The 8528-nt window shown below is 46.9% G+C and overlaps 1 protein-coding gene across 2 annotated transcripts in view; it reads left to right on the forward strand.

The window, feature by feature from the left end:
* Window positions 1-2451: 2451 nt before the first annotated feature.
* The window catches only part of ARHGEF2 (Rho/Rac guanine nucleotide exchange factor 2), a 68377-nt gene continuing 62300 nt past the window's right edge, over window positions 2452-8528 (forward strand). For both annotated transcript variants that reach the window (XM_012808629.2, XM_012808632.2), the window contains exon 1: window positions 2452-2655. The gene's annotated coding sequence lies outside the window, so the exon portion shown is untranslated. The remainder of the gene's footprint in view (window positions 2656-8528) is intronic.

Consider the following 8528-nt stretch of genomic DNA (forward strand, 5'->3'; position numbering starts at 1 on the left):
AAAAAAAAAAAAAAAGCAATCCACTCGCCTTGGCCTCCTAGAGTGCTGGGATTACAGGTGTGAGCCATTGGCCACTGCCTAGGATTGAGCCCTCTTAACTTGAGAAAATTTAACAGGAAGGGGAGTGGCAGACTGCACTTCTCCACTCTAATTGAAAGAGGGAGGTGTGGACCCGATTTTGGGATTGTGTAGAACTATGAGGGGTGAGAGAAAGTGATCACTGACTCCTCATCCTTCCTGCAGGGTGGACACCCAAACCACAGCTCTATCCTAAAAAGCTATACAGACAGTAAGCTGGCCGCCAACATGTTCCAGTTTGCCCTGTCCCCTGAGGACCATCCCTCTAGCCTCCCTGGTCATCCAGACATTCAACTGGCATCTGCTCACTCACACACCCAGCCCTGGTACCAGAAGGAGATGGCTGCCTCGATTTTCATCCCCTTCCCATCCTGGGTTTTGACACTCTTTTTGAAGGAAGTAAATGGAAAGTGGGTATAAGAATTTCCACAAAGCTGGAAGTCATGGAGTGATCCAGCAAAAGGCTAGGCAGCTGTCGAATCTACATTCCTTGAGCGAGCAGCTCCGGTGGGAGAATTAGTGACGACAGAGGCGGAGTGCTGCCCAGCCCAGCACAGCCTCACTGCCCGCATGACCTCAGGTATATCACTCCCTTCCAGGAGCACATTCTGAATCCCAACAATCCCGAGATTGCCTCATTAGAGGAATTCTGAGGACTCCTCACAGTAAGATGGGGCAGGCATCTCCACTGTGTTCTTTTTTTTTTTTTTTTTTCTGGTTGCAGTTGTCTTTGTTGCTTACTAGACCTGTGCCGGGTCCGAACCTGCCACCCTAGGTGTATGTGGCCGGCACCCTTGTGTCTCCACTGTGTTCTTATGAAGCAAGAAATAGCCACTGTCACTTCCTCATCATGTGGTTTGGGACCCAGCCAGGTAGGGAAGGGGACACAGTTGTATACCTGGCAGCAGCTGTCTCCTCCTCTCACCCAGAGAACAAATTTTAGAGCAAGAATAGACCATAGCTCATCCCATTTAATCCTTTCATTGGGGGTGATGTGGCTTACTCAAAGTTACCCAGCGAGTGGCAGCTGGCAAGTTTATTAACTCATGTGGGCCCAGTACCTATGTTCTACCATATGCCCAAATCTCACTTAACACCCCAATTTTACAGGTGTGGGGATGAGGCTAATCAGTAACTCCTCCATGGCCCTATAACTAGCAAGTGTTTCCCCAAAAATAAGACCTACCCAAAAAATAAGCCCTAGCAGGATTTCTATGCATTTGTTAAATATAAGACCTACCCCGATAATAAGACCAGATACGCTGCATAGCCACGCCATGCATTTCAGCACGGAGCGGTAAGGAAGACTGGAATACCTTTCATCTGCCACAGCTCCTTTCTCTGAGCTGTTTGCACTTGCGCGGGTGCACATGTGGTAACAGAGGTTGCAGGCATCCTATTGTGCACATGCCAACGGCTAGGGGAAAGGAGTTCGCGCATCACTAGCACCAGCCCCTCCAACAAGGTTGGCTCTCCCTGTCAGGTTCCAGAAGAAGATGACTTAACTGTATTTGAATAAATGTAGATTGTTGTATTGTACTTAATAAAAATAAGACATCCCCTGAAAATAAGCCCTAGTTTTTCTTCTTGAGAAAAAATAAATATAAGACAGTGTCTTATTTGGGGGGAAACACAGTACCATCTTCCAATGCCAACAAGCCCTTTCTGCTGGACTTTAGGGGAAGCAGAGGGCTCCCCATTACCTCAGGAAGTCCAATATCTAGTCAAGCTGTTCTTTGTCCCAGTGGAAGCAGTGAGCATGAGTCAGCCCCCCTGAAAAGTTCTTATCAAGGAAGGAGGGGGCCTGGTCAAATACCTTGCTGCCTGGTATCCACAACAAGCCATGAGGCCTGTATGTGCTATGTTGCTTGGTCACCTTCCTCCTGTTGGCTAGAGAAGGCCCTCCTCAGATGCAGCTGCCCCTGTAGCTCCTCCCTTTTGATTACAAAAAAATATAATCTTTCTTCCTCTGCCGGGCTGTAACCTGCCTCTTAAAGGAACCGACAGCAGTTCTGAAGCCAAATTTGAGAAAGAGCAAAGGACCTTGCTGACCCCATGAGGACCTTGCTGTTAACTAGGTTTCCAGCTGTGGGCTCTTTCCCAATATGTCCTCTTTCTCCACTCCTCAGCTTCTTCATGTCCTGTTTGGAGGGAGAATGGAAGTTCCCTGAGATGGCAGGTTTCTACAAACTTTCCTTTCAGGGTGACTCCAGCTTGGCTTCTCGCACCTGTTTCCATACGAGCCTGAATCTGGGGCCACCCTTTGTTCAGGGAATGCTGAGGAAAGAGGGACCCAGGAGTCCTCAGGATTAGTAGCGGCACTGAAGGGGTTAAAGGCCTGGGCACAGCACTGTCTAGGGTGTTTGAAGTAGGGCGGGGAAGGAAGGGCTATAGGAGTTGAAGAGGCAGCTGGTCTGGACTGGAATGGGTCCCCCTTGTTCCCTGCACAATCTTCGGGACCATGAGCAATTCCCTTGAAAGGACCAGAAGAGAAGCCCCCAAGGAGGTGCTGGACTGGACTTTTACAGGGACCACCTGAAGCAGGACGTTTTCCTGCACTGAAGTCGCCAGCTGAAGGTAGGAACAGGTCACCTATATTTGGGATATTTCCCAGGGCTGGTGAGTTTCCCTCTTCCCTTTCCTAGGTCCTTACCCCGTGAATGGTGATTCCCTGGAAGTAGAGATCTCTAGGCACCCCTCAGCACCACAGGAAGTAGCAGAACAATTCAGAGTTTCTTCCAACCAGCTGTGTGTGTACACACACAGGCAAGTGTATATTGGTCACAATAATGACCAACAGTTAATTAACACAACTTGTGTGGCCAATGATTTTTATGTATTCTTTCTTAACCCCACAATCCTATGGTGCTGACATACTACAATCCTTATATTAAAGATAAAGTTTAGAAAACTAGAATACTAATGCATGCCACTTAAGAGATAAATTGTAGGACTGAGGTTCAGACTCAAGTTCATCTGACATCAAAGTCCCTTGTGTTGTCTTTTGGTCTCTTTTTCTTCCTCAGGATATATAGTCACCAAGGATGATTCTGGGGGTCTTAAAGCCTTGACATCAGTGGAGTGCAGTGGTTCATGCCTGTGATCCCAATACTCTGGGAGGCTGAGGCGGGTGGATTGCTTGAGCTCAGGAGTTTAAGACCAGCCTGAGCAAGAGCCAGACCCCATCTCTACTAAGAATGGAAATAGCTGGGCATGGTGGTGGACACCTGTAATCCCAGCTACTTGGGAGGCCGAGGCAAGAGGATTGCTTGAGCCCAAGATTTTGAGGTTGCTATGAGCTAAGCTGAGGCCACAGCACTTTAGCCTAGGCAACAGAGGGAGACTCTGTCTGGGGAAAAAAAAAAGAGGGCCTAATCCTAAAGCCAAGTATTTCAGCTAGGTCTGGCTATAGATTTTATTTATTTATTTGAGACAGAGTCTCACTGTGGCTTCATAGTGCACAGCAACCTCCAGCTCTTGGGCTTAGGCGATTCTCATGCCTCAGCCTCCTTAGTAGCTGGGACTACAGGCACCTGCCACAACGCCCGGCTATTTTTTTGTTGCAGTTTGGCTGGGTCCAGGTTCGAACCCACCACCCTCGGTATATGGGGCTGGTGCCCTACTCACTGAGCCACAGGCACCGCCTATTTATTTATTTTTTTATTGAGACAGAGTCTCACTTTGTCACCCTTAGTAGACACCCTTAGTAGACTGCTGTATCATCACAGCTCACATCAACCTCAAACTCTTGGGCTCAAGTGATTCTCCTGCCTTAGCCTCCCAAGTAGCTCCCAGGTAGCTGGGACTACAGGCGCCTGTCACGACGCCAGCTATTTTTGTTTTGTTTTGTTTTAGCAGGCCTCGGGTGGGTTTGCAGCTCTGGTGCATGTGGCTGGCACCCTGCCCACTTAGCTATAGGCGCCACCCATGTCTATAAATTTTTGAGGTACTCTAGTCCAGATGACACAATTTTACTTAAAAAAAAAAAAAAAGAAAGAAAGAAAGAAAAGAAAGGTGGTACCTGTAGCTCAAGCAGCTAAGGCGTCAGCCACATACACCAGAGCTGGCAGGTTCAACTCTGGCCCAGGCTTGCCAAACAACAATGACAACTACAACCAAAAAATAGCCAGGCATTGTGTTGGGCACCTGTAGTCTCAGCTACTTGGGAGGCTAAGGCAAGAGAATCGCTTAAGCCCAGGAGTTTGAGGTTGCTGTGAGCTGTGATGTCATGGCACTCTACCCAGGGCTATCGCTTGAGGCTCTGTCTCAAAAAAAAAAAAAGAAAAAGAAAAAGAAAAAGAAAATCTTGACATCCTAATTCACCCAAGATCCCCTTTCTCTTATGCCTAACATTGTTTCTTTTATTCCAAAGGATTAATTATGAGATTTAAAGGGGTACCAATTCATACCTGAGAGCCACGGACTTTCAGAGTCTGGATTACCCCATCCATCAGATTAGGGGTTCCCTGCTCCCCCCAACTACTTTTAGCTATTCCCTGGGATCCAATGGGTTAATTCCCTGGGCCATAGTGGCCAAAGTCTTCTTAGGTGTGTCCCTTTGAACCTCAGCCCCTCTCTTGCCCCACCCTCTGGCATAACACCCAGAACTCATGCCAAGACACTGGCTGGAGGAAGAAGAGGACTGGTTGTCATGCACCTTTTGTTCTCTGTCCCCCAGATGGTGGGCTAGTCTGGGCCTCCAGTCCCTGGTAGAATAAGCATACAGTTATAATCCCAATGAAGAGGAAATGGGCAGGATCGCTAAATTCAGTGTGCCAACTAATTAAAAAAAAAAAAAAGGTGATTGCAGGTGGAAGAACAAAGCAGCAAAATCCCTAACTGACTGTGGAGCCCAGTACACCCAGGAGGTGGGGACTGCAGAGCTAGTCTAGGTGTAGAAGGGGCCCATGGCTGCAGAGCAGAGAGAGTTATGGCTAGATTAGGGTTCTGAGGATGCTTGATAGGCTTCCCAGAACTTCCAGAACTAAGTACTGTCCATAAAATTGGTACCTCTGCCTGTGGTCCCTGGAGGGAGGTGGATGCCTCTCAGGAGTCAGCCCAGAAGCTAATGGGAAAGCTGAGGGCTTCTGCCCATCCTGATCCCCATCCCACTAGGAGACAGTACCACCTCAGAAGGAGTGTACTGTTTCTGTCACTTAGTAGGTGCTAAAGTAATGTTTGCCTAATAATGAGTCCTTTATCCTTTATCTTCCCTTTCCTTTTTTGGAATTGTGGTACTGCTCTCTGGCAGTTGACAGGGAAGTCAGGGAAAGAGAGTGAGTTTCAGGGTGCCAGTGCTCAGCAAGTCTGTCTGATGATAAGCAGGGCAGTATTAGAGATGTGGGTGCTCCTGCGCAGAATGGGGTGTCCAGGGAGCAGAGATGAGGAGGGGCTGTGCTTATTGGAGCCTTCTTTGTCTGAGACTGACAGCACTTGCATTAGCCTTCTTTGCATGGCACTGGATTAATGGTTTACTTTCCATGGGAGAAGGAGTAGGTTAAATTTTGAACCATCAAAGGGATTCCTGTGACCTTGTTCTCCAGTGTCAGGAGATAGGAAGGGGAAGCCAGCAGACTGTCATCTGGCCCTTCCCCCTTCAGTCTTTCTTACCTGGTTCTTTTGTGTCAATTCCGTTATTGCCCACCTGGGTAGATTTAGGGCCCCACAGCAAAACTCAGGAAGCCTCCCAGGCTGCCCAGGAGCTGGTCAGTACCCAGTCCCAGAGCATAGCTATCAGCAGTCCCTGCCCCAGTATTTGCTGGCCCCGCCCCCTCATTCAGACTTCTAAGGTAATAAAGGGAATAGAAAGGACAAATCTAACTTCTTTGGAAGCCCCGTGTAATTTTTTTTTTTTTTTTGGAAGCTGCTTCATTTTTATTTTATTTATTTTTTTGGCAGGAGTTGGGTTTGAACCCACCACCTTCCAGCATATGGGGCCAGTGCCCTACCCTTTTGAACCACAGGCACTGCCCCATTTTTTATTTTTATTTTTTGCAGTTTTTGTCCAGGGCTGGGTTTGAACCTGCCACCCCACCCCCCATTTATGGGGCCGGCGCCCTACTCCTTGAGCCACCGGCGCGCCCAAGGAAGCTGCTTCATTTCTTTGGCTAGGGTCAGGGAGGTGGGGATAAGGAGGGCTGAAAAACAGTGTTGTCAGATTTCCCGCAAAGTGAGCCTCTTGCTGTCTTTGGGAGCTTACTTTCTGATATCAGAGAAGAGCTCAGGCTCCATAGTGTGACAGGTCACTTTGAAGCTTCTCTCTACCTTCTGTTATCCTGTGACCTCTAGCAAATTACTTAAGGTCTCTGTCCTGCCTGTTTCTTTACATGTAAAGACAATGATGCCTATTTTAAGAAATGGTTGTGAGCACCTGTAGTCCCAGCTACTCGGGAGGCTGAGGCAAGAGAATCACCTAAGCCCAAGAGCTGGACGTTGCCATGAGCTGTGACGCCACAGCACTCTACCGAGGGTGATAAAGTAAGACTCTATGTCTAAAAAAAAAAAAAAATGGTTGTGAGGATCACTCTCCTCCTGTAAGCTGCAGATGACATTTAGGAGATGGGCATGGTGGGTCTCAAAGTCTCCTCCCCCAGACTGGCTGCAAAGGGCCTAGCTCCTGCACAGTACACCTTAATGACCCTCTTTAATATCTTTTCTCCTTCTCCCTGAGATTTTTGAGACCTAGTTTCTGGACAGATCAAGTCTGCAAACTTTTTTGTGAAGACCTACATAATAAATATTTTAGACTTTCTGGGCCATACAGTCTCTGTTGCAGCCACCAATTTTGCTGTCCTAATGTAAAAACAGCCATAGACAAATATGTAAATGAATAAGGATGTCTGTGTTCCCCCAAAAACTGTATTTATAGGCACTGAAATTTGAATTTCATATAATGTTTTTGGGTTTCAAAGTATTCTTTTTTTTTTCAACCATTACACAAAAAGGGTGGCACCTGTGGCCACATTGGGTAGGGTGCTGGCCCCATATACCGAGGGTGGCAGGTTCAAACCCAGCCCCTGCCAAACTGCAACAAAAAACTAGCCAGGCATTGTGGAGGGTACCTGTAGTCTCAGCTACTCAGGAGGCTGAGGCATGAGAATCACCTAAGCCCAGGAGTTGGAGGTTGCTGTGAGCTGTGACGCCACAGCACTCTACCAAGGGCAACAAAATAAGACTCTGTCTCTAGAGAAAAAAAAAAAACCAAAAACATGACAGGGCCAAGGGCAGTGGTTCAAGCCTGTAATCTCACTTGAGGCCAGGAGTTCAAGACCAGTCTGAGTAACACAGCAAGATCCTGTCTCGTCTTTTCCTTCCTCCCTCCCTTCCTCCCTCCCTTCCTTCCTTCCTTTCTTCTCTTCCTCCCTCTCTTTCTTTCTTTCTCCCTCATCCCTTAAAAATAAAACTAATAATGAAAAAAGATACTTGGGAGGCCGAGGCAAGTGGATTACCTGAGCTCATAGGTTCAAGACCAGCGTGAGCCAGAGCCAGACCTCATCTCTAAATAATAGCTGAGCGTTGCAGTAGGTGCCTGTAGTCCCAGCTACTTGGGACACTGAGACAAGAGAATCACTTGAGTCTAGGAGTCTGTCTGAGGTTGCTATGAGCTTTGACACCACTGCACTCTATTAAGGGTAACAAAGTCAGACTGTCTAAAAAAAAAGAAAGAAAGAAAAGAAAAAGAAAAAGACCCTGTCTCTAAAAAAAATTAGCCAAGTATAGGGTGGCGCCTGTGGCTCAAAAAGTAGGGTGCCAGCCCCATATACTGAGGATGGTGGGTTCAAACTCAGCCCTAGCCAAAAACTGCAAAAAAAAAAAAAAAAAAAAATTAACCAAGCATAGTGGCACATGACTGTCATCCCAGCTGAGACAGAAGTGTCACTAAGTCTAGAATTAAGAGGTTACAATGAGCTACAGTTGAGCTGCTACACTCCAGCCTAGGTGACAGAACAAAACCCTATCTCAAAACAAAAAACAAAAAACAAAAAAACAGATAGCAGGAGGACAGATTTGGCCCATAGGCTATAGTTTGCCAACCTCAGCTCTAAATTACTAGAGGCCATTCTATCTCCTTTTTCTCTTTGAAGAGGATAAGGTTGTCAAGGGTTCATCAGGGTCCCAAAATACAGAAAGCTATTTCTTTCATTTGTCTGTTTGCTTGTTTGTTTGTTTGTGACAGTCTCACTGTCACCCTGGTAAGAGTACAATGGTGTCAGCCTAACTCACAGCAACCTCAGACTCCTGGGCTCAAGCAATATTTCCTTAGCCTCCCAGAGTGCTAGGATTACAGGTGTCAGTCACTCCGCCCAGCCAAAAAGATATTTCTTATTTCTCTTTTTGTTCTCATTACATATGTGCCTCTCTATCAGAATTTGTTTATGATAATAGCTCCCATCGCAGTTGTCTTAGTGTCAATCTGTGGATTAATTATTATCTCTTTTTTTTTTTTTTTT

Source organism: Otolemur garnettii, unplaced genomic scaffold, assembly GCF_000181295.1.
Source record: "Otolemur garnettii isolate 467f Iridium unplaced genomic scaffold, OtoGar3 scaffold00091, whole genome shotgun sequence".
In the NCBI taxonomy this organism is placed as follows: Eukaryota; Metazoa; Chordata; class Mammalia; order Primates; family Galagidae; genus Otolemur; species Otolemur garnettii.